Source organism: Microtus pennsylvanicus, chromosome 13 (genome assembly GCF_037038515.1).
Source record: "Microtus pennsylvanicus isolate mMicPen1 chromosome 13, mMicPen1.hap1, whole genome shotgun sequence".
NCBI lineage: Eukaryota > Metazoa > Chordata > Mammalia > Rodentia > Cricetidae > Microtus > Microtus pennsylvanicus.
This window is the reverse complement of record NC_134591.1, coordinates 260447-266606: the sequence shown is the minus strand read 5'-3', so window position 1 is coordinate 266606 and position 6160 is coordinate 260447. Positions and strand designations below refer to the sequence as shown.

Here is a 6160-nt window from a genome sequence, read left to right as displayed (position 1 = left end):
AGACCTCCCAGCTATGAAGTAAGGGGTTGGCTACTCTGGACCTTGAGTGTGTAATGGAAAGTGTACATATAGGACCATGTGCCTTGGAGGAGGAACAGGAAGTGCTCTGGGAAAATGGAAGATTTTACTAAACTACAAAATTTCCAGATTAGTATCTTGTCTGACCATAGTGTGGAAGGACAAACCTGGAGGATTTTTGCTTTCTAAGACATTTGATTTCTGCTCTCCCAGTAGGGTAACTGCCAATGTCTGGAAGCCCAGCTGGGTGGTCCTAGCTAATGAGGGACTCTGGTTGGCAATTAGGAGCACCAGCAGGAGATAGTTTACAGGTTCTTTCCAGTATTGTATCCACATTCTCTTGCCTGTTCCCAAGACTTACCACAATCCCTCAGTGTCTTCTAATTCATGGCCCACTTGTCTTTAATAGCAGTTGTAAATGTGACCTGTGTTTGGCTGCAAGATTTCCCAGGTATGAGGCAATGGGTTGGCTGCAGTGCACATTGAGTGTGTAATAGGATGTGCACACAAAAGACCCTGTGCTTTGGATGAGGAACAGGATATGCTCTTTGAAAGTGGAGGATTATCTACTAAATTACTCACTTTCTATCTAGGGCCCTGACCACTGGGCTGGAAGGACAGAACAGGAAGTACTGTGCTATCTGAGTCATTTGATCTTTGATCACCCAGTAGGGGAGCTGACAATATTCTGAGGCCAAGATGAATGGCCCTAGCCAAGGAGAGATTCTTGAAAGTCTTAGCAATCAGGTATAATAGTGGCAGGTTTCTTGCAGGTTCTTTTCAGGATTCTTTTCTACTTTTATTGAAGTGAGTTTTTTTAACTATACTATTTTGTTTTTTAAAGATTTATTTATTTTTATTTTGCATACAAAAATCTGCCTCCATGTATGCCCACATGTCAGAAGAGGGCACCAGATCTCATTACAGATGGTTGTGAGCCACCATGTGGTTGCTGGGAATTGAACTCAGGACCTCTGGAAAAGCAGTCAGTGCTCTTAACCACTGAGCCATCTCTCCAGCCCTAGGAATACCACAAGCTATGCCATGGTGAGTATAGGGTGTTCAGAGAAGGTCTGTTGAACTGTCATTTCTGCTGGGATTTGGATGGACCATGAGCCAGGCTGTGGTTCTGTTGCCCTATGTAATGACCTGGGCAGTGGTCGTTGTCCTCTGTGCCTCCCTGTATATGGATTTCCTGGGAAGAGGGACACTCTGCAGCCCCGGCAAGGTAGAATATTATACTTGTAATATCACTGTCCAGTGTACACACAGAGTCATGCTTTTGGTGTGCAGTGGGAAGACAGATTTGAAAACTTATAGTTTTATTTCTAGAAGTTCTGAATATTACATTCTACTTTCAAGTTTGTCTTATAAATGTTTCAAATAATTTAAAAGCTGGCAGAACTATGGTGATGTTGACTGTCTTTTAGCAATACATGATTAAAATGTTTCTAATTTGTCTGATACTACTAGCCACAATGATGTCATTCAGTGATATTTAGTTCCAGGTGACAAAAAGAGTTTCTGAGCTGCAGAGGTTTCTTAGGTGTGTATGGTGTTGGGCAGGTAGATAGGGCAGAATCTATATCTTGTGCCATAATCCATGTGACAGGAAGCAGAAATTATACTATATTGCTTTGGTATTGGGCATCAGTGAGACTGGGTTTACCTGAAAACATAACAAGACCGAAGGAGAGGTCTCTAGAGCATGGAGCCTCGCTGTTTGGAACAAATACCAGTAGCTGTAGGGTCAGAAAGAAGAGTTTATGGGTCATTTTGAGGTAGTTTTGTGAAAATTGTGAAGTCTTTATTTATTTAATTTCTCTACACATAGAATCATAGGTAGGCGAGTAACATTTTTTAAGATCACATGTCTTCTAAGTTTTCTTTGGTCTTTTTATTAATAGTTAATGATATTTTTCTGCCTATTCTCTCTTCTTTTTCTCTCCATCTCCTTTATTCTTTCTCAAATATTGTACACATTCTTGATTGTTGTTGCTTTTTCCCCCCAAGACAGGGTTTCTCTGTAGCTTTGGAGCCTGTCCTGGAACTTGCTCTGTAGACCATCTGACTTTGAACTCACAAAGATCCATGTGTCTCTGCCTCCTGTGTGCTGAGATTAAAGTGTGCATCACCACAACCCAGCAAGAATTCATATTATGTCAATTTGTGTACTATTTTTTCATAATCCCACTGATTACTCTGGGTGTTTCCACTATGAATATAACTTTGTAATCAGTTTTCCTGTTATAAATTGTTTTGCATTGTCATTTTAATGTATTTATCATGCAAATTTACCACACACATCATCTTAATTTTGATGCATCATGTTTCCAAGGGTCATTTATTTACTTCTTTATTTATTTTGGTTTTGTTGCTATTATTGTTAATCTGAGAGACTTTTGGTTTATTTGATAAAAGCCATTATGGGGATGTTGGCAGATGGCTCATCACATACTCATTTTGGAGAAGACCTATGTTCAGATACCTAACTCAAGTTGTTAGGCTCATAACTCTTCCATTTCAGATCCAAAGCATCTGAACCCTTCTTTTTTGTATGTCACCTGCATACATATGGAAGATATTCTAACTCATGTAAAATATATGCAAAAAATAACAATAAACTTGTTTTCAAAAGTACTTTTGACTTATAAAGCAATTAAAGTAAAACAAGTTGCTTTAGGTGTACAGATTCTTTAAAAAATCTGTTATCTTGCATTTTGTTTAAAAATGTTTTCATTTCCTCACTCTGATTGCAGACTTACAGGCAATTATCAATCATGGGATACAAATGGTGTCTAAGTGACCCTAGGAGACATCCTATTCCTTACTATAAGATAATGAGATCCTTTTAGTAGTCAAAACTATTTTCTACGAAGTTAAGACATGAGAAGGTTTCAAGGGAATCTCTCCAATTTTGGTGGAACATCCCTCCTCACCCAAGCCATTTTTTGTTATTGTTAAAGGAGAGAGAACTGAAGTCTATAGGATGAGTGCTGGTCAGTGATTTCTTAGAGTTTGATTTTGGTTAAAATCTTGTAGTTTTTATTTAAAGGAGCACAATATGTCTTTGTGTCTTTGTCATCTATGTTATTGATTTTATTAATTGTTATTTAAGAATATTCTTCATTTCTGGAAAATAATGGTCTCACTAACTTTGTATTCAAAAAATTTCTCATGTTATTAGTTCCTTGAGTTTTTATTGGTTTGGGAAGTTTCTGTGGAGAGACAGTACTAGTTTTTTCTTCTTTATCTTATATGTTTGCCATTTTCCATTTTCTGGCATATCTATCTTCATGTTTGTGTTTTTGCTGGTCAAGTGACTGATGCTATTAGTACATTGCCTTTAGATCTTTAAAATATTTTTGTATAATATTGTCTTTTTCTCTTAATTAGCCTCAGCTATCAGCATGACATAGCTTAGAGTGATCTGAGAAAACACCAATTAGGGTATTCCTAGATCAGAATGTCTGATTAAATTGTCTGAGAGAGATTGTGTTGGTTTTGATTGATATGGGAAGGTTTTTCCACTGTGTTGGCAATATCCCTGAGCAAGCAGCTCTGGGATAGATAGAAGAGCTAGCTAAGCACAAGACACTGACAAAACAAGAGAGAAAGCCAGAAAATAATGGTTCCACATGTTTTGCCGTTAGCTATTATTTTTAGCTTGAGTATCCGCTTTAAGCTCCCATAATTAAGAATTGTGAAATAGGGTTAACAACCAAATAAACTTACTCATTACCTGAGTTGCTTTTGATTAGATAATGTAATAGCAGCAACAGAGAAGAAAGTTGGAACAAAAATGGGACTCAAGTGCTGCAAAAGACTTTGGAATGTTGACTGTTATAAGAATGCTACAGATATCATAAAACTGAACAAAAAGCCTAATCAGCTGTTCTTTTGGGACCTAGAAGATGGAAATGTTGAGAGTAATGGCAGAGAGTGGAGGTCAAAGTCATAAAATTTTTGTGGGTTGTAAGCTCTGCAGGGAACCATGGAGTTGGCCTGACCTAACTTCCTTGAGAGACCTGTGTCATAGGTTTTTCAGTTCCAGTTGAATTCCCTCAGATAGTGAAACGTTCAGGCTGATTTGTGTTTCTTTGTATGATCCCTTAGTAGTCAAGGAATCATGAAAGTTTAACATGACAATTCAATTTAAACATTAATCTTGTGTACACTGTATAGCTTGCAAATTTTATTATATCCTGGTGTATACAGATGCCTAGGCTTGCAATAATTATAAAAAATTATTTTAATTACAAGACTGCTTAGCCAATAGCTTAGGCTTTTTATTAAGTAACTCTTACATCTAAAATTAACCTATTTCTATTAATCTTTGTGTCATCACATGACTGTGGCCTACCAGTAAGGTTCCATCCAGCATCTTTCTCCTTCGGCAGCTACATGGCATCTCCCTGACTCTGTCTTCTTTTCTCCTTTATCTCTGCTTGGAATTTCCACTTGTTCTATTCTGTGAAGCCATAAGCCCAAAGTAGCTTCTTTATTAACCAATGGTAATAAAACATCTTCATAGCATACAGGAGGAATCGCACATCACCTCCTATTTTCTGTCTAAATAAAAAGGAAGGTTTCGATTTTGACATAACAAGATTACATATAATGAAACCATTATCCAGCAAGAATTAGAGTTACAATATTTAGTCCCTTTACACTTGGCAAGTTAAGAAAAATACTATATCATCTATTCCATCTTTTTGAGTCTAAGGTTTTATGTCTAATCTATTTTTTATAATTATAAAACTGTCTCTTTCTTCAACTCCATCAAAGAATCCAGAAGGATATACTACTACCTAAGTAAACAGGAAGTACGTTGTAAGCAACTTCTAAAACTCTAGAATTGACAAAGACATCTTGCTGCCTGGACAGTCACCCAAAGTTCTTCTGTAACAGTGGGACATCCATCTCCAGCCTATAGGCCCATAGTGTCTGGCAGACTTTTCCATGAAGCAGGAAATTTCAAAGACAGTTCTGCCTATATTGGCAGTTTGTTAGTCACCTTTTTTTTGTGGATCCTGCAGAATGTCTGGCAGACTCTTGCATGGAGCAGGAACTTTGAATGACTTTCTCACCTTCTTTAGGCAACTTTAGCAGTCATTTTTCTGTGGGTCCTGAGTGTCCAGTTTATAAAACATACCATGAAGCAATTCCAGCAGAAGTTTCTTGCCCAAATGGCTAGTCACATTGAAGGCAAATTCCATAATGAGATTCTTTAATGCCCATCAACCTCTCTGAAATAATATGTGCTGCCAGAGGCAGATGTGGCTCACTGTCATGAAAAGTCCTAAGTTTTTAAAACATTTTAAATGCCATATTATGTATGTCTTTGAAAGATTTAAAGAATACTTATCCCATCTGAAATATATCTCTGTACTTCTAGAAAGCCTAACATGACTAAAAGTTTAACTGTTATAAAAGACAATCTATTAATTTGTATTTCTTTTTATTTATTTTATTGAAAAAAATTCTGCCTTCTCCCCACCTCCCATTTCCCTCCCCCTCCTCCCCCTTCTTCCCCTCCTCTCTCCCTACCCCCACGCACCTCCCCCTCTCCAGTCCAAAGAGCAGTCAGGGTTCCCTGCCCTGTGGGAAGTCCAAGGTCCCCCCCCCTCCATCCAGGTCTAGGAAGGTGAGCATTCACACAGGCTAGGCTCCCACAAAGCCAGTTCATGCAGTAGGATCAAAACCCAGTGCCATTTTCCTTGGCTTCTCATCAGCTCTCATTGTCCGCCATGTTCAGAGAGTCCGGTTTTATTCCATGCTTATTCAGTCCCAGTCCAGCTGGCGTTGGTGAGCTCCCAACAGATCAGCCCCACTGACACAGTGTGTGGGTGCACCCCTTGCAGTCCTGACTCCTTGCTCATGTTCTTCCTCCTTCTCCTCCTCATTTTGACCTTGGGACCTCAGTCCAGTGCTCCAATGTGAGTCTCTGTCTCTATCTCCAACCATCACCAGATGAAGGTTCTATGGTTATATGCAAGATATTCATCAGTATGGCTATAGGATAGGGCCATTTCAGGTTCCCTCTCCTCAGTTGCCCAAGGAACTAACTGGTATGACCACTGTATCCCTAATCTCTCCAAGACCTTTATCATAAACGGATGTTGAATTTTGTCAAATGCTT

General features: G+C 38.6%; 1 long non-coding RNA gene across 1 annotated transcript in view; it reads left to right on the top strand.

The window, feature by feature from the left end:
• Positions 1–975: 975 nt before the first annotated feature.
• The window catches only part of LOC142833856 (uncharacterized), a 41546-nt gene continuing 36361 nt past the window's right edge, over positions 976–6160 (top strand). The window contains exon 1 of the long non-coding RNA XR_012907457.1: positions 976–1065. This is a non-coding gene — a long non-coding RNA (uncharacterized LOC142833856). The remainder of the gene's footprint in view (positions 1066–6160) is intronic.